The sequence below is a fragment of the Numida meleagris genome, chromosome 2 (assembly GCF_002078875.1).
Source record: "Numida meleagris isolate 19003 breed g44 Domestic line chromosome 2, NumMel1.0, whole genome shotgun sequence".
NCBI lineage: Eukaryota > Metazoa > Chordata > Aves > Galliformes > Numididae > Numida > Numida meleagris.
In genome coordinates this window covers 82,028,653-82,048,771 of record NC_034410.1, presented here as the reverse complement: position 1 = coordinate 82,048,771, position 20,119 = coordinate 82,028,653, and the positions used below count along the sequence as shown (strand labels likewise).

The following is a 20,119-nucleotide window of genomic DNA, read 5'->3' as shown; positions in this document are numbered from 1 at the left end:
CAGGAGATGAAGTCCTGACTACCTGTTGTTATTCAAGAGCTGATAGCACTTTCTGTGCAGGGAAAGCCAATGACTCTTGCCCTGTGTGAATGCATTATATTCCACTTCAGTTTCCATGGCATTTTGCTGTTCTTGGCCCAAATAATTGTTTAGTCCTTGTGAGTGCCACAGAACTGAAAAGGAAAGTGTTTCAGCCCATACATAATATTGTGGCAGGACTGGTGATGAAACTTAACTTAGAGCTGATTTTACAGAGTACTTTTGTCTGTGAAAAGTCACAGAGGCTGTTGTTTGTATTCAAAGCCTCTCAGTGTGCTGAGAAAAGCTTCATCAGGCCAGACCCAAAAAGGCACCAGTTTGCCTAAAAGTCAGTGGCCTCAGCACACAATGTTCAGATGAGAAATCTGGGACCTGGAGGCCTGCGTTTGGCACCTGTGTGCGAGAGAAGTCCCGTGCTCCTCTGCCTTTGCTTGGCCTACACTGACCAGAAGGGTAGCTGAACGTAGGGGTGGGCCTCGGGGAGCAGGGATGCACCTCTGTCCCTTGGGAGTGGTGGTGTTCCTATGGGCCAGGAGCCACTTCTCTGGCTTTTCCTCCGAACAAAATGAACATCTGGAGAAATCAAAACTCTGAAGTTAGCTGTCTGAGTGCCTACTGGCTGAATAAGGATTCTTCTAATGATGGTTTTGGATCTGGTGAGAGCTCATGCTTACCAAGACCTACAAGATTATTTTTATAACAGCAAGAAATTTTCTGGTATCTTTGGGACTGTTCAGCCTGGAGGAGACTTGGGGAATTTAATCAATGTCTATAAGTATCTGAAGGGAGGAAGCACAGCGGACATAGCCAGGCTTTTTGTGGCGATGCTGAATGCCAGGACAAGAGGTGATATGCACAAACTGGAATGCAGGAGGTTCTGTCTGAACATCAGGCAGCACTCCTAACCTATGTGGGTGACAGAGCACTGGCACAGGCTACTCGGAGCCTGTGGAGTCTTCTTCTTGGAGATCTTCAGAAGCCACTTAGACATGGGCCTGTACACCCCGCTCTGGGTGTTCCTGCTGGAGCACAGCTGGGACCAGATGGACCCAGAGGGCTCTACCAGCCTCAGCCATGCTGTGAGTCTCTAGTTCTGCGATTCTGTCTTTTAAAACATTCACCTCTTCTTTGTCATAAAAAGTGATATTTGATGGAAGTGATATCCCAAATGCTCCTTTCAATCAAAGTAGCACGCATTTCTGTTTAACGAAGCTTGTGACTCAAGGTTCTATAAAATATGCTTAGATTCTGCAATAATAGATCCATTAATAGAGGAATTAGCTTACTGTGTACACAGGAGAAAAGCTTCACTTTGGGACAACTGATAGAGGTTCTGGGAGACAATTGGATAGAATTTTGCTCTGAAATGAGACAGCTGCTTGTAGAGCAATTTTTAGTGGAAAATACATCCCCAAATGTGTTGTTTTATCATTATTTTCCTATTATTCACACTGAAAAAATATCATCATAAAAATATTGCTTGTTCCAGTATGTTACTCGGTTACTAAGGTTACTAGATGAGATCTGTTTGGAATGATTTACAGCTCCTAAATACACTTTTCTCCCTCAACAAGCTGACTGAGAAGAAGAATCTGCCCTAATAAATTAACCATGGTAAATGTGGACTGACCTACAAATTAGGAAATGCAAGGTTAAATACAAACATCGATCAAAAGCAATAGCTATAAATAGATAATGAACTGAAGAAACAATGCCTGCAAAGCAAAAGGCTCCTGGAGCATTCACATTTGCTGGCAAATGCTACTTAAGTACCCTGCTCACCAAAAGAGGAGGATACCGCTTGCATGCACTCAGAGGAAATGTTTCTGTGTGGCAGGAAGCCTTGCCACTTTTACCTAGAGTAAGTCAAGAAGAAACAACTTCCTCCATGAAACTTTGCAGGGAAGTTAGGCACAGATCGTCCAGAGCCAGTGCTGTGATCTGACACATTGTCACTGCCCGCCCACAGATGAGAAATTGCTGCTTCGGCTATGCATTTTCTGTTACTAGGGACCGTGACTGTTCTGCAGTGTGATGGAAAGGGTGCTGTGTCCAGAAAGAACACACACTGTTTCGGGAAAAACAGGCAGTCAAATCTGAGCTTCCTCCCGCTCCATGAGGAAGAGATCCTTTTAACCAGTAACTATGTTTTGTACAGTTCTTCATTATTTTGGCTTTATGTTGTTGGGTAAGTCAGAAGCTCTATTTTACAAAGGGGCATCATCTTAGCCTTCAGCTTGCAGGTGAAATGGAAGTTGCTAAAAATGGGTGCAGACATTTTCACTGAAAAAAATTATACGGGCAAACAAGCAGATCTTTGTGTACCATCACAAGTCTGTTGCCTGCAGAGCAATCACACTAAAGCATAGTGAGTAAGTATCCAGCCTCACAGGAATGGAACCTTCCAGACACAGGTTTTGCTTTTGCAAGGTTGGCATCTCTGTTTTGAAAGGCAGGCCCTAAAGCTCTCAAATCGCCTGAAGTGTGATCCTTTCTTCAGAGCCTTGTAATATGCCATCAAAGGTTTTGAGAACACCCTACTTCACTTAAAGCATGATCCCCACTGGAGGTCTCTGAGCCTGCATGGTTGTAAATAATGGATAGAGAGGGCCCCTTAGAGATGCAGGACAAGCGCTAGGGAAATGAGGAGCCTAGGAAAATTTATCTATTAATTAAAATCTTGTTTTCAAGTAGCTGCCTCTGGCAACAGGGAATATCGTATACAGGACTGGAAGGGATTTAGGAGCAGGTTTAGAACTGGAATGGTGCTACTTGGATGAAAGCACTGTCTTTTATAACGACAAAGGAAGAAAAACAAGAAGGCTGTGGTTTAATTAGCCCACCAGTGTAATAACCCAGATGGGAATGCTACTTTTTTCCTTAAGCCTCTCTCCTCTTTGGAGGACTGTGTCAACCTTCGCTCTTCCAGTGCGCTGAGGATACAGGATCAGAGAGGCCGAGGTTGGAAGGGGCCCCAGGAGACCATCCAAGTACAACTCCCCACTCAAAGCAGCATCCACTAGAGCAGATATCACAGGAGCAGGACTGTGAGCAGGTTGATCAAGACTGTGTCCAACTGGGTTTTGAGTATCCCCATGGAAGAAGACTCCAGAAACTCTCTTGGCGACTTGTCCCAGTGTTTGATCAGTCTCACAGTAAAGATGTTGTTGTTGTGTCTTTTTTCTTATGCTTAAATGGAATTTTCTTCATTTCAGTTTGTGCTCATTGCCTCTTGTCCTGTCACCAGGCAACACTAAGAGCCTGACTCCATCTTTATCTTCCCATTGGATATTTATAAGATCACTCTGAGCCTTGTCTTCTCCATGCTGAATAGTCCCACCTCTCTCTGCTTCCCCTCATATGTAAAATATTCTGAGCCCTTCACTAGTTTTCTGGCCATTAACTGGACCCACTCCGGTTTATCTAAGTCTCTCTGTACAGGGGAGCCCAGTATCCACAATCATTTTATCAGTGCTGAGCACAGGGGAAAGATTATTTCCCTTCCCCTACTGCCAGCACTCAGCTTCACACAAAAACTAGGATGCTGTTGGCCTTCTTTGCCAAGGGGTGCCTCCCTTGGTTCTGGTTAGCTTGATGTCCACCAGAACTCCAGAGTATTTCTCTGTAGAGTTGCTTTCCAGTCTGTTGGGCCACACCCATACTCATACAAAGGGGTTGCTCTTTTTCAGTACAAGATTTTGCATTTCTCCTTGTTGAACTTTGTGAGATCCCCACTGGCCCATTTCTCCAACCTATCAACATAATTCTGAATAGCAGGACATCTATCTGGTGCTACTACTTGGACTTCAGTGTACATTCAATGTCTTTAGGTGCGAATTTGATAAGGTTGTCCTCACTTCCAGGACATTAATGTAGAAGTTAAATAGTATTGGCCCAGTAGTGTTGAGACCTGGGGTACACCACTAGCTACTGGTATCCACCTGGACTTCATGCTGCTGATCACAGTCTGTTGAGAAAATCAGCCTATTTTCAGTCCATGTATTTGATCTGTGCCTTGTCAATGCATCAATGAGAATGCTATGGGAGACAATGATAAAAGTTTTACTAAAGACAAGGTGACCATCCCGTGCTCTCTTCTCAAATCACTGCATCATAGAAGGTGATCAAGTTAGATAAGCATGATTTCCTCTTCGTAAATCATTTCTGACAACTTCTGATCACCTTCTTGTCTTTCATGTCTTTGGATTTGATTCACAGAAATATTTGCTCCATCATCTTCCCAGAGATTTTAAGCAAGGCTGACTAGCCCATATTTTTGTAGATCATCCTTGTTTTTCTTGAAGATAGAAGTGATGTTTATCATTTTCCAGTCTACAGGAACCCCTCCTGGACATGATGACCTATCAAAGACAGTTAAGGGTGGCCTCACAATGACAACAGGTGTGTAAATTGTTAAGTCCCAAGGACTTATTGTATATTTACTTCATTTATGTAAGTCCTTGCTAACCAGGTCCTCCTCCACCAAGGGTGAGTCTTCTTTGCTCCAGACTTTCCTACTGGTCTCAGAGGCCTGGGAAGACAAATGTAAAGGCCAGTGTGAAGAAGACATTGAGTACCTTGACCTTTCTCATCTATTTTCTATTCTTCCTTGTCTGTTTCTATCCTGGATGGACCCTGGACTTTTTGTTGGGGATAACCTCATCCCCAGCCTTATCTCCTGGATAAACTTTGGGTCTGCATAACGGGTAGATTGTAACTATTTTTGTCCCTAGTCCTGCGCCTGGTCCTCTTTCCTGATTCAGCGCCCTAACCTGTCTCATGGTTACTAAATGATTAGAAAAATGCCAGTTTCACCTACTTACTCTGCTAGGAGACAGAAACACTGCACCCCATGGGGCTGAGTGTACTGCTCGTGTTAGGTTTCAGCTTGTTCTCCCTTGAGGCACGGTCCTATTCTCAATGCTCTCTAGCACAGTCAACCAACCCTCTGGTTTCCTCCATACAGCTTCAGCCCTTTTCCTCCCTTTGTGAGGTTTCAGAAGAGATCTCTAACCATACATGTGTATATTTTGGGGAGATCATTCTTTCATCCTTGTACATAGGTAAGCATAGTATAAAAATGCACACTAATTCATGGAAGACTTTAGGTCTCACATGGGCTTCTCCCAGACGCTACTTTAAGTTCCTGGCAGCTGAATCCATTTCTGAAATTTCTGGCTTTTCCCTAGAGTTTTGCCACAAGACATTGCTGTTAGTTAATTCTCTTGCTCCTCCACCATCCTCCCTCGTTGAGGTCTTAGAGACTTAATTTCCTTGCTGTTATCAACTAAATACACATCTGCTTTCTGATTCACTTAAGATGATTACTAAATCAAGCTGGCGCTGCACATGACTTTCTAATTGGTACAATCTGACTTGTCACCTTGGAGAGATCTTAGCCATGTCCTAAATCCTGGTGGCTAAGTCAGCATCTTAATAATGTCCCAAATCAATTCTATGCAGGTGCACTATAATCATTTTATGAGGTAGCTTCTTGGCTCCAAAAAGGTGTAGGGAAGGTGTGAGTATGTTTCAGAACATATAGGTCTTTTAACACCAAGAGCCGTCTTGTCATTGGAATATTATCCTATGGCCCCCTAGGGATCTGTCTGTCTATCTGCCCCTTCCCAGCTACTAAAACATCTTCTTTCTTTTCACTCCATCCTAGCCAATTGATCAACCTTCCTTGGGAAATTAGCTGCCAAGTTGTGCACTGGATGCCCCACATTGTGCTTGCTTACCTGGGCGTGGCTGTCTTTGCTCATTCTCATTGTCTTGAAGGGGGATTTGGAAAATCACTGAGCCTCCTGTTCCACATTGCCTCTTTATACAAGGAGATAGTGGCACCTCTAAGAGGTTTTTTCTCTCCTTGATTTGTCACGGTTGTGGGTGACAGTCCTTAAAAAAAAAAGGGTTTCCCTTTTATTAAGGGAACACAGTGAGCTCTCTCCCTTGCAGGCTGCCATAGCGGAGTTCACCTTTGAGACAATGCTGTGCCCTGTGAGGAGAGGCTGATGCCCAGACCAGGCACATGAAACGTTATGCCCGTGTGGCATTGTCCATCCTGACTCACCACCTCAGCGTGGAGCATTTTATCACTTTTGTGCACGGGGTGGGGAGGAGAGGAAGGATAGGTGAAGATTTTCTGACTATCCTTTTCTCTTCCCTATTGCAAATCCTGTGGCACAAATCTCCATTTAAACGTCTCCTTACTAAATTCCACCCAGAAACTGAGGCACTGCCTGCCACAGCCTGCAGGTCAAGTTGTTCTCTATCAGAACAGCTTTTCTTGAGATGCAGCTGCAAGGAGCACAAAGAAACAACCACATGCTCTGAGACAGAGAAACCCTAGTCTCAACTGCCTTAAGCACTGTGAAATGTTCCGCCTCTTCTGCTTCTGCCCCAGAGCAGTGGTTCTGCTGCAGCAAGCTGAAGAAGACATGTAATAAACATGCACACACATACACACACAGAGCTGAGATGAGAAATGGCTGCTGGGATGTGCTCTCTGCTGAGCTGCTGCTGAGGTAAAGCTGGGGGAAGCTGTGAGAGCTACGAGCAAGCAGTGCTTTCAGATCACGCAGTTTAGGGCCTGATTTGGTGCCATCTCACAGAGGCTTTGCTTTCTCCTAATGGGAGATGTTTTGAAGGCGCTCAATCCCTCTCTTCACCAGTCCCACTCACTTTATAAATTCCTGACAGGCATCTTTTGTTCTGAAGATTTTTGTCCTCAGATCACTTCTTCTTCACCCACATGCCCTTTGGTTTTAAACTGCATTAACCAGCAGCGTTACTTGCCTGTATATTAGTCAGCTGTTATGTGTTTTAAGTAAGGAACAGCACAGTTGAGTTCACACATTTGTTAAGTGATTTATGAAATTATAGAAAGATTTGTTCAGATAAGCTTAATGGATTTTATTAGCACAGCACTAATAATTTAGGGCTTTGACAGAGAGAAAAGAGTGAGCTCCTTCAGGCATCTTCAGCCTAATTTCTCATGGATCATAGGAGAGAGTTCAGCAACCCATACACTCTGCTCGGACCTCACCTTGAAGAAGAGATTGACAGCATGGTAGGAAATCCACGCCCAGATTTCAGTGTGGCTATGCTAGTATTGGCTTTACCCTCAACCCAGGTCTAGGTAATGGGTCAATCAAGAAATACCTATTTATTTCCATCTCTACATTTTCATTAACTATCTGCAACATTTTAGTTGGAAGTTCGATGGATTTATAACTTAAAATGTGTTTTTAATGCAGAGTTTACATTTTCTGATCAGCAACCAAAAGGGAAGGCCATGTCCGTCTGAGAATGACATTGTTCATCACAACATCAGGACAAGGTCAGCATGGCAAAAGTGCGTGCTTCGCTGTCAAAGCAAGGGACACTGGGTCCCCTTCCTTATCCAGTTCCTTTCTCTTCTCTTATCATGATACAAGCACTGTTGTAACATCTGCTCCTCTAAAAATGTTTCAAAAAGAGGAGATGTGGAGATATCCACCACTCATATCAGAGTGAGCTGCAGTTTTCTCACCATTATAGGTGGGATTGCAAACAAAAACTCTGCAATGCTTTAGGTTTAACAAACACAATTGCATGGTGATGTTTAAAGAACAAATGTTCTGGGGCTACCAGATTTAGTTTCCGGTCAGACATGATGAACACAACAAGAAAGCTCTGTATTAAAGGAAAATCCTCTTAGCTGAATGATCAGACAGTAACTCACCTTGTATAGTCTATAAAAGTAGGTTTACATACAGGGAAAAACTCTACAAAGTGTAAACAAGATCAAAATGCAACCTCATTACTGGTTACCCTTGGCAAGAGCTGAGCAGTGCAGAGCTCTTCGGGAGACTTTCTGAGGATAAAAAAATACGCAGCCAAAAGACCATCTCCTAGGCTCGTAGCACACTGCTGCCTGTCATTGAAGAGATAAATTCTTCCTCAGGATGGCTGCTTTTGCCAAAGGGAGCACAGCGCTGCTGTCTGAGATATGTAGTTTCAGAAATGCAGGTTCCTGCTTCTTGGATCAAGCTGTAGTTGGATTTTTGTCCCATCACTTGGGTTCTTGTGTCTAGCGGCTGGATTATGGGGGCAAATCAGGTGCCAGAGGAGAGTTGAATTTGGTTTAAAGCTGTAATTAATTTTGTAGGACTTAATATGACAGTATCTTCCGTCTGTGAGCAGTGACGTTGAGTTGCAGCAAGGATAAAAATATACCATGTTTAGTAAAGTATAAAGCTATGGATTAATTTTCAAGCACATTATGAACAGACGGAAGCCTATATCAAAGAGAAAAGATATAGCTTGTGTCTGAATGCCTATGTCCTGCTGAAGTCCCTCAGACTCTGAGAAGTAGAGCCAAGTAGGCAAATCGGCACCAATCATTTAGTTGTTTGGTGTCCTGCCTGCAAGTAATGTGATGGCTTTTTTGCCAGTGTGCCTACAGGGCCTGGTAGGAGCTATGTTCTTGTTATGTGGTAAAATACCAAGGCATGGGGATGGGACAGAGCACCTCTGAATAATGGGAAGCACTGCATGTGCATTTCAGTTGAATGATTTTGAGGAGAAAGGGAGGATGATGGGAAAAGGCAAAAAATAAAAATAAAAAAGGCTGGAAGTGGCATATATGCAAATTCTAGCTTGTTATTCTCAAATTACTTTATCATGAGCAACAAGCAAAAAAAGGAAATTGCTTTGCCAACTTTGCCTAAGCTTTGGGCAACTGGGCTTTGTAAGAGTAATGTACAGCTGAGAAGGGACAATTCATGCTGTGGGTTGCTGTTTTTACAGCTGCTCTTCCAGTCATGAGCCAAGAATTGGGGATTGCGTGTCCTTTACTTATATATTGCCAACATTGGGTCTGTTCTGCTGTTGGCTTCGCTGCCTGTTTGAGTTAATCAAAGCTGAAACAGAAGAAGGTGTAGAGTTTCTCTGCAGATCTGCTCTCAGATCTGAGTTTCCTCACCAGTGAAATGGGGATCGTTCACAGCCTTGAAGCAGGGCTGATACCAACGAGAGTCATATTTCTGCCCCAGCCTTCAGCTCCTCAAGCTCTGTGGACCAGGCCCTGAAAGCAGAGGGAGCCTATTGCAGAACTGGCAGACTGATACTGCTGCAGTATGTACCATCCACTGGAAAGGGTGTTCACAGTACTGCCACAACTCTCCTCAGGATGTTCAGTAAAGTAGAAATACTCAGTGTAAAATAAAATAAATAGTAGCAGTGGTTGTCAGTCACCTACTGGGTGGAGAATTGCTTGTGATGGAGTTCAATCCCTGCAACTTTGTTTTTAAAAAGCTAGAAATAGTTTTCCTTAACTCCAGGTGTTTTTGTTGTTGTTGTTTTTTCTGCTGTATCCTGGGCTGCATGTGACCAGTAGGCTGACGCAGGTGATTCTTCCCCTCTACTCTGCTTTTATGGGACCCCATCTAGAGTATTACATTCAGCTCCAGGCCCCAAATATAAGAAGGACATGGACTCGTTGGAGTGAGTTCAAAGGAGGTCACAAGGATGATCAGAGGACTGGAGCACTTCTCCTATGAAGAAAGGCTGAGGGAGGTGGGCTTGTTTGATCTGGAGAAATTATAGCAGCCTCCAGAACCTAAAGAAGCCTACAGTAAAGTTGGAGAGGGACTCTTTACAAAAGCATAGGACAATGGGTGATGGGTTTAAACTAAAAAAGGTGACATTTAGATTAGATATAGAAAGAAATTTTTTACTCAGGGGGTGGTGAGGTACTGGTGCAGGCTGCCCAGAGAAGCTCTGGATGCTCCATCCCTGGAGGTGTTCAAGGCCAGGTTGGATGGGGCCCTGGGCAGCTGGAGGTGGTTGGGGGCAGCCCTGCCCATGGCATGGGTTAGAACTAAATCATCTCTAAGGTCCCTCCCAATACAAGCCATTTTATGATTCTATTATTCTATGAATGATGTAATGCAATCCATGGGTTGCCATGATAGCTTTGACATGAAAAATTCATGGCTGCCTTTCTCAAGAGAGATGACAATCTATATATTTATCACTGTAAAGATACTGATATATGAATTGTTTTATTTTAGATTTGTGATACTTCAGGCACTTCACATGAAAACAGAAGAGAACCAGTGTAGGAGGGAAGCTATTCAGCATCAAGATTTGGATGCTTTTCTGGAATGACATACTTGACTTCAGTGGCATCAACAACAGCTAAAATTCAGGTATGTGCAGCTTAATTATTTTCCCTGAGGGTTTGGATTTAGAGGCATTCTTATGGCTTTATGAAAGACAGTAGAGGGAAAAAAAGAGGGGTTGTTGAGCCATCTTGTGCAAAAAAATGTACTAACAATTCAAATTGGTTTACACATTTGTTTCTTACCAGATTCTCTTTTCTTTTCAACTCAAAAGATGTAGTCATTAAACATCACTTTGCAACACTTCATTTCCATTTCCTTGCTTGAAACTTTTTCTGTTTTTAACTACTATGTGCCTTTTTCACTGCTTTGCCACTTCTTTGCATCCCTTCTTTTCTGTGGATTTTGTCTCTACTTCATAAGAAGAGAACTGGAATATCTATAAAATTGCAAATTCAGCACTGACAGACACAGATCCTCCACTTTATTTGGGTTCTTCTGTAATTTGTTACCTATTTCCCCCAAGTATATCTGGATGAGGATAACAGCTGTAAGCATGTAATGCATGGCAGCCTCTTTCTCCTCCAACCCTGTCCTCATACCTGTGACATTGCTTATGGTCCAACCTTGCTCCCCTCATACTGTTTCAATTTTATCTGCTCCCTTTCACTGCTGTCTCTTGCTCTCTGTGGCAGCTGAGCTGGATATTCTCTGCTGTCACGCAAAATCGCAGGGCCCAGCACTGGTGACACCATCCTCCTCTGACCATGAGCTTTGCCTGTTTTCAAGGTGCCCAGTTCCCTTCTTGCTCTGGTCTTCCTGAAATAGCATTAAAGCCATATCCCCTCCCCCTGCTGTTGCTGCATGATGCATTCCTTCTTTGAAAGAGAATTCTGAACTCAAAACTCCTGTACGTCTTTCAGCTCAGTGGTGCCAAAACTCAGCCAGCAACTGGAGGCAGGGAGCACCTCAAAGGGGCTGAAAATTGAGTTCTTTTTTTCTTTCATAGAGTCATAGAATCATAGGGGTTAGAAAGGACCTCTGGAGATCATCAAGTCCAACCCCCTGCTAAAGCAGGTTCCCTACAGCAGGTTGTGCCGGAAAGCGTCCAGGCAGATCTTGAGTATCTCCAGGGAAGGAGACTCTGTAACCTCCCTGAGCAGCCTGTTCCAGGGTTCTGTCACTCTCTTATAATCTGTTGCCTTATAATCTTTCCTCTGCTGAGAAGTATCTTTGTATTTTTTATTTTGCCTGTAAATAACGGCATAAATACATTTTTTCTCTGTGGCCTTTAGTGCCTAGCAGAGAGGCTCAGGCTTCTCAAAGGCATCTTGATATGTGTTAGCAGAGTTGTGTTTGGCTCTGGTGCACTGTGGTTTTTCAGAAAAGGTGTAAAATATAGCCTTAGTGTAACATCCCATGAAATCTTTCTACCCAGAACAGAGTTGAATTTCTTCCTTTCACTAGGATGAACCTCATAACCCCTCCTAGTAAGAGGGTTGTGAAGTCAATGTGGAGTGGGAACAAAATAGCAGTGGTGCTTTATTTTACTCAGAGAACTCTGCCAGCTCTGCCAGTGCTGGACCTACCCCCAGACTGCCTCATTCCGACTTGAAAGTTGCCACCTACCACATTGCTCTTGGGAGCATGCTCCTGGACCTCATCTTTCTGCTCCCCATGTCCTTCGTCTCTTTAACAGGAGAGTCACATCCTGTCCAGCACCTTCTCTTTGCATCATGTCTTACTTCTATTCTCCTAGCGTATCTTCAGATCTTCCCACGCTCTCCTCCTCCTCTGTGCTATTTACCCACATCTTTGGATACTCATGCGTCCAATGCTGCATCCTTCCTTTATATGTTTTAATTAGGATGTCCGGCACAGCTTTAGTTCCTTTAATTTAATCATCCTTTATCTTGCTTTTCATTTCTCTTTCTCAGAACCTCATTTCTTGCTGTATTAAGTTCATTTCTCTTGTTGGTTCTTCAGCTGTTAAGAAAATGAGGTATAATGAGCATCTATCAAGATCCATTTTCCATTTACCCATGAAACTGTTATGATCATTTTTGATTAAAATACAGATGGGCCTGAATGGAGTCAAGGAATAATTAAAATTAAAGAAAACTCACCTCAGGAGTTGTTTAAAAATTCATACGACTCCAAAATTGTATTTCTGTAACTTTACCCTATGTCTACATTCTATGTTCTTCTATCATCCACAAATCTCTTTTGTATTAGGAATTCACAGACCATTGGTCTTACATTACCTGTACTGCTGGGACGAAGCTGAAATATCTAAGTCTTAATTTACCTCCCTTGAACTGAAAGATTAGCCATCCACAAGCAGTCAATTGTGCTTGTTATAGTGATCGCTAAAGCAGCCGCATCCTCATCTTGCCTGCTCAGTTTCAGAATGGGAAATGATTGCATCAGCATCATTTCTGCTGCATATTCTCACTTTTGTCTCTCCCTCTCTTTTTTTCATCTAATTTCTGCTTATTTTGAACTGAAAACGAAGAATCATAGATTGTCTATAAAATACAGTTACTAAACAAGAGGTACAACCCTTACAGAAACAGCCACTTGGCGGAACACAGAGTTTCTCCTCTCCATTAGAGTAACCAAACCAAAGAGACTCATTTTAGCTCCACGACTGGTAGGTTGAAATCATCCTCCATTTGCCCATTTTTCTTCTGATTATTCTGCCCACGCCAGACACAGCAGCAATCATCCAGTACATCCCAGGCAGACACCAGACCATCAGGTTTCAAGGATGACATTCACATCACACTTAGTGACAGCTGAAGCTGTTTTCTTGCAGCCATGCATCTGGGAAGCAGAGGAGCAGGAAGGGATCCAGGTGTTTCAAACTGCAGAGATTTCTTTATGTGTCAGAGGTAAGAATGTAGTGCATTTGCTGACTGCTGATGTTAATGCCAGCATGGATCCTCTTTGGAAATTCCTTATTAAATTGCCTTTCAAAGGTGTAATGAGGAGCTGGATGCTGCTTCTGAAAAAGGGCAAGGTTTCTTTTTCTCTTGTGGCATCCATATAACACCATTGGAAATTACTCTAAAATATGAACAAAAAAGAGCTAGACATGCTTAACACCTTCTTCCTTCTCTTACTCTCAATTTTCACACACAAAAAAGTATCTATTTTCCCTATTTAAACTGCAGCTGCAAATACATATCGGATATTCGAACAAAAGAAATCCATGATTCTAGCATTTCCATTTCCCAGTGCACGTCTGGCTGTCAAAGCTGCGAAGCATGAACTGTGGTTGAACCTTCCAGACTTTGCTTCTGACTTTCCTCATAGAGATTGCCAACATTCTTTGCTTGAAGTCCTATGCTGCAGGGATTCTGATCCATTACCTGCCCCAGATGGAACACTCATTTTCTCTCTTACATAGCATTATGTAGAATAGCTCTTCAAAAGACATTCTTTAATATTTTTCCCTACATTATACTTAACTGTTAAGTGATTGTTCCCCAAATATTCGCTGAGCTGACAAGAACACTGGATAACAGGACCATGTCCCCATGCTGCTGAACCCTTGGGACAGGGCACTTTGGCTGTGTCTGTGGAGCTCTGTACGTTATCTCTGTCATCTTGCTGCAGTGAGGTTCATCTGGCTGATGGTATGTGTGAGAAGGCTGTGGATGCACTTGACAGGCAATCCCAGAGCTGGTATGTTTGGATGTTCCCATAGCAAAGAAAGAACTTGGCTACTGTAGGCTATGAAGAAATCTTTATTGGGAAAGGTGCTATCCTGGGTAGAGGAGCAAGTCTTCGGAGCTGTTAAAGCTATAGGACCGAAGGTCCAAGATCTGCTTTGATGCCAATGGCACAAACTTGTCCAGTCCTTGCATGAAGCGTGACAACTCCTGCAGTTCATGAAGCACTAGATGGGCTGTTTGCATGGATGGAGAACAGCAAGGTGTTCCGAAGGTTGCTGCAGGAGTCATTCTGCCCTTCAGCTGCTTTGGCACATGTGCAGGATGAGAGCAGGCAGCCTGGGTTTGCCTGCATCGAATATTACTACATGGTATAGGCAGCTCATAACATCTTGTTGGTGCACCGGCAGGCAGCCCTGTTCCCTGCCCTGCATGAAGGAGAGCACTGTCACCACCAACTGACAGAGAGCTGATGCTGCAGTGTCCTTCTGCACCTGTACCTTCTGGCAGTGTGGGACAGGGCAGGGCAGGAATGGTAACAGCATTGCTGATGGGATATATTGGTGTGGAATGCAATTTTTCTACGCTCATCAGGCACAGCTTAGGACTTAAGGCCTTCATTGTTAAGGAAGAAAGGAAGGAGAAGAGAAGGCTTTGGGGAGACCTACCTGTGGCCTTCCAGTAAGGAGCTTGTAAGCAGGATGGAGACCTACATTTTACATGGTCTGATAGTGAAAGAACAAGGGGGAATAGCTTTAAACTAAAACAGGGGAGATTTGGGTGAGATATTCAGAAGAAATTTTATACTCAAAGGGCGGTGAGGCACTGAAATGGGCTGCCCAGAGAAGCTGTGGATGCCTCATCCCTGAAGGTGTTCAGGGCCTGGTTGGATGGGGCCCTGGGCAACCCAGCAGAGGGGCTGGGGCTCAATGAGATTTAAGGTCCCTTCCAACCCAAGCCATTCTATGGTTCTATGAAAAGACTGCAGTGACAAACCCAAACTAGCATCATCACTTTGCAGGTACAGGCAAAACCAGCTATACCACTGTGCTAGCATTCAGCTAAGCAGGGTCCTTTCAGAATGATTGTGGTGTGACTGAGCAGCAAGTTCAGCATTTAAAATGAAAATCAACACTTTCCAGAAGCAAGGTAGTTCATTAAACATTTTGTTGCATGAGCCAGCATCGCTTTTCTGAAAAAAGGTGTCAGGATATTCAGCCAAATGAGCAATTCAGTTGGCTTAACTTTCCTGACCGCTTTCTAATTTGGTTTTAATGAAGATATAATTAAGAGGTAATGTCAGTAGAGCAGAACATTGTTACAGGATAATGGTCTTCTGCTGACGCATAAATGATAAATGCAGTAAATACAGAAGGAAAGATGGACTGTTTATTTTCAAAGCAGGAGGCATTGATCCTGGGATGCTCTTTTGCGTAGATACCTCTATTCCCATTTTGTCAGGAGAATGAGAGGCAGCACATCCAAGGGTTTGGGCCCACTCCCGCTTTGTAGGAGGCAGAGGAAGGCTCTTGGCGTGGCTCTGCTGTGACAGGAACGCAGTGCCGCTAATGGCGGCTCAGGGGTTCCATTCACAATCGCTCGCTTTAACCTGATTGTCCAGCAGCACTCGTGCTGCCATAGCAAATGTGGCAATTGAGCGCCTCGGTGTATCAGTGCTACGGCATAACTTAGCCACCACAGCACTGCTTATGAAAGCGAACCTCCTTTCAGAAATCATCCTTTTTACTTTTTGACTCGCCAGAGCTTACCTTGTTCATATTTTCTGGTGAACTTCCAGCACTGCGATAGCAGTAATCAGGATTTTATGTTCCAGCAAATATTGTTCACCTCCACTGCAATTCAGGCTGAAAAAATATTTCCATTCTAAACTTCACTTTCCATTTTTAAGTTTTACAAAACTTATCTGGGGAGAAATTCTCTTCCCAGGCTCTTAAGCCAAGTAATAACTTTAACTGTTTTTTGCATTATGAAGGATGACAAGATATAGTATCTCCTAAAGCTAAGACTGTTTTTTCAAGCAGAAAAGTGCCTGAAATAACTGCAAATGAGACTTTTGCTAAAATACGGAGAAATCCGAGAAGTTAAAACTTCCTGTGAAATTAGTACTTACTGAAGAGAACTGTCTTTGTTCTGTCTCAAATACTTTGGGATTTGAATTTGCAAACTAATGACAATTTAAAGCCCACAGTGTAAGTCTTAAATCTTCCAGGATGCCCAAGGAATAATAGTACCTCTTTCTCATGTAGTGATCTTCATCAATGACTCGCAAAGCATTTTATGCTGATCAGCATGAGGGCTAGCCAGACATGGCTTCATTAAAAAAAAATCCAGGCTTTTACCTTTCTGTTCTGGAGTGGAAGCAAATCCAGCCTTTCAAAAATGCTAATAAAACCCAAGAGACTGTTAGCACACCGTATGTTAAACTGATCCAAGCTGAGGGGGATTTGCCTTCAAGCCCAGAGCAGGTCTGTTTAAATGTGCGCTAACTACTGCGCTGCATGCAGTCTTTTTGATCTTGCCTGGGAGATGCACACACTGACTGGGACAAGGTGAGTCATTGCCTGTGACATGAGAGCTGCACTTCTGAACGTCCCTTTTGGGTCACGTAGGTTTGGGCACAGTCAGTCATCTTCTGCAAGAGGCTGTACTGCCTCTCTATCTGTGCCAGTGACACTGCAGAGTGTAGATGCTCTTTCACCTCTGTTCTCCTTCGTGAACTGCGATGTTTACCAGCGGCCTCTCTTTTTGTGTGGAGCACCAAGCTGTTCTCCACTTACACCTCCACAGCTGAGGTGGAGCACCCTCTGATGAAAAGGGACATCTCCTTCCAGACCGGAGAAATGTGCCCACCACACAGAAGTTGCTGTGACAGGTGCATTGATAAGAAAGCCACAATTTTGTCAAATTACCGTCTTACAGTGAGAGGAAATTGTTTTACCAGCCAGCCCATAAGTCAGCATTTTAGCAACATCTTACGAAAGCCAAGATACCGTAAGCTCAAGCGATGTGCCTGTTGTTAGAAACCACTGGCTGAGCTTGGCGTGGGACACAAGTGCTCAGTCTCTCAGCACATTGACTATGGAGAGAAATTGCAATATTAAAAGTGGTGATTGTTTTCAGAGATAATTCTGTGGATTGGAAAACTCCATGAACTCCATGGAGTCAGGGGGCTGCATTTACATCATGGGCACTTGGTCAGAACTTGGCTTATGGCATATGGTGCAGTTTTGCACCTCCATTCCCCTTGGATTCCTTCTCATTTAGCTGTTAATATGATCAAAGGAAGCTGGAAAAGCACATGCAGGAGCTGTGTTTCTGTGAAGTTGTTCTTACACAGCCAAAAGAAATGATAGAAATCATGTGGGATCCAGAGTAACAGCACCGCTTCATCCTGAACTGGCTCCTGCTGAGGCACAGTGCTCCCCCAAACTGAACCACTCCTTCAACAGGTCAATTTTAAAGTTCCTGGGCACGGCAGGAAGCTTGTCATCCAACTGGAAGCAGATGGTGGTGTCCACCTTTTTCCTTCCAAAAAAAAATCTCTGCAGCTTATCAATGGTGTCAGAGGCTGAATTAAATAACATAGGACTTTCCTGTGCTTTCTGGAGCGAGAGCACCGTGCTCTCAGGTTGAAGAAGCCTCGGTAAGTTTGCAGATTGCACCAACCTGAGAGGAAGCGTCGATCTGCCTGAAGGTAGGAAGGCCCTTCAGAGGGATCTGGACAGTCTGGATCAATGGGCTGAGGCCAATTGTATATAATTTAACAAGACCGAGTTGCAGGTCCTGCACTTTGGTCACAACAACCCCACGCATCACTGCAGGCTTGGGGCAGAATGGCTGGCAAGCTGTGCAGAGGAAAAGGATCTGGAGGTGTTAGTTGACAGCCGGCTGAACATGAGCCAGCAGTGTGCCCAGGTGGCTAAGAAGGCCAATGGCATCCTGGCTTGTATCAGAAGTAGAGCTGCCAGCAGGAGCAGGGAAATGATCATCCCTCTGTACTCTGTAGATCCTGCCTGACAACCTTATTTTCTTCTATGGCATGGGACCTGCTTAGTGGATGAAGGTAAGGCTGTCGATGTGGTCTACCTGGACTTCAGTAGAGCATTTGACACTGTCCCCCACAACATCCTCATGGAGAAGCTGGCTGCCCATGGTTTGGATGGGCACACGCTCTGCTGAGTGAAACATTGGCTGGATGGCCAGGCCCAAAGAGTTGTGGTCAGTGGAGTTAAATCCAGTTGGTGGCCAGTCACGAGCGGTGTCCCCCAGGGACTGGTACTGGGGCCATTCCTATTCAACATCTTTATCAATGATCTTGATGAGGGAATTGAGTGCACCCTCAGTAAGTTTGCAGACAACACCAAGTTGGGAGGGAGTGTTGATCTGCCAGAGGGTAGAAAGGCTCTACAGAGGGACCTGGATAGACTGGATCAATGGGCCAAGGTAAGCCGTATGAGTTTCAATAGGGCCAAGTGTTGGGTCCTGCATTTTGGTCACAACAACCCCAGGCAACTGTACAGGCTTGGGGAGGAGTGTCTGGAAAGCTGCCTGATGGAAAGGGACCTTGGTGTGCTGATGGACAGTCAGCTGAATATGAGCCAGCAGTGTGCCCAGGTGGCCAAGAAGGCCAGTGGCATCCTGGCTTGTATCAGGAATGGTGTGGTGAGCAGGACTAGGGAAGTCATCCTGCCCCTGTACTCGGCATTGGTGAGGCCCCACCTCAAGTACTGTGTTCAGTTTTGGGTGCCTCAGTACAGAAAGGACATGGAGGTGCTGGAGCAGGTCCAAAGAAGGGCAACAAGGCTTGTGAAGGGCTTGGAGAACATGCCCTACGAGGAGCGACTAAAGGAACTGTGGCTGTTTAGTCTGGGGAAGAGGAGGCTGAGGGGAGACCTTATTGCTCTCCTTAAATACCTGAAAGGTGATTGCAGTGAGAGCGGGGTTGGTCTCTTCTCACTGGTGACAGGTGGCAGGACAAGGGGAAATGGCCTCAAGCTGCGCCAGGGGAGATTTAGGTTGGATATCAGGAAAAACTTACAGAAAGGGTTGTTAAGCACTGGAATAGGCTCCCCAGGGAGGTGGTTGAGTCATCATCCCTGAATGTGTTTAAAAAGTGTTTGGATGTGGTGCTCAGGGACATGATTTAGTGGTGGGTTGTTAGAGTTAGGGTAGTATAGTTGGGTTGCGGTTGGACTTGATGGTCTTTAAGGTCTTTTCCAACCTGAGCAATTCTTTGATTCTATGAATCTATGATTCTGTGATTCTGTGATTCTATGATTCTATGACACGTGTACTCTTGCTCTGTTGGGCACTCACTGTTGTCTGTAGGACAGGAGGAGGGCAGTGGATCCAGAGGTTCAGCAACTCTGAGAAGTGTGGAAATGGTTGGAGGGGCCACCTGGGCCATTCTCAGCCTCTTGGCAAACTCGGAGGCTCTGGCAGGGACAAGAGTAGCCCTGCAGTGCTGACTACATCGTGAGGAGCAAGGGACATGCTCCCCTGCTTCGCCTCTGAATACTGTGCCTGCAGGATGTGCTCTGGGCTTCAGTGCATCACCAAAGGGCTGCCACCCAGATAGATTTATGGGGCTGTCTGCTGCAAAATAAAGCTGGGGAGGGAAGAAGAGTAAGGAGTAATACAGTTCCCTTTAAATGAATAGGAACCTCTCCAGAATTCCCCTCACCCTGTGGGAGCATTTTACTTTCCATTGAGCAGTGCCATAAATTTCACCTATTGGTAGAAGTAAAGATGTTTTATGGCTACCTGGACTGCACTATGATTGACTTACCGTCCCACAAATCACTCCTTTGCTCTCCTCCCGCTGGCATCCTAACCATGAGACAACCAGAGTGGGAGGGGACCGCTGTCACAAGCCCCAGATGAATGAGGAGAAAGCCATCCCATGCTCTTCCTCTTCTTGGCTGTGAGAAGGCAAAAGGAAGCTGGGGCTGTGCTTTGCCTCTAAGCTCTGCTCCCACTCAAGAGAATGCTGAAGGGGCAGTTCCCCAGAGAGAGGGACATGGGGAGACGGAGCCAGCAGGAGCTGTGTCACGGAGGGCCTGCTCATGACAAGGTGTCATGCTGCAGTGTTTCCAGAGCCAGAGATGGAACGTCTGTAACAAATCATGCACACCAATGGCTCTGTTGGAGTATTGTTGTCGTCCTTTATTACATTAAAGGGGAACATCTTTATCTCATGGTGATTTGGATGGGGTGTGACATTGCCTGGTGTAAAAGGGACCTGTAATATTGAGGAGACAGCCATGAAATAAT

At 44.6% G+C, this 20,119-nt stretch overlaps 1 long non-coding RNA gene across 1 annotated transcript in view; it reads right to left on the bottom strand.

Annotated features, from left to right (window-relative positions):
- Positions 19,079-20,119, bottom strand: part of LOC110395181 — a 97,746-nt gene continuing 96,705 nt past the window's right edge. The window contains exon 10 of the long non-coding RNA XR_002436219.1: positions 19,079-20,087. This is a non-coding gene — a long non-coding RNA (uncharacterized LOC110395181). The remainder of the gene's footprint in view (positions 20,088-20,119) is intronic.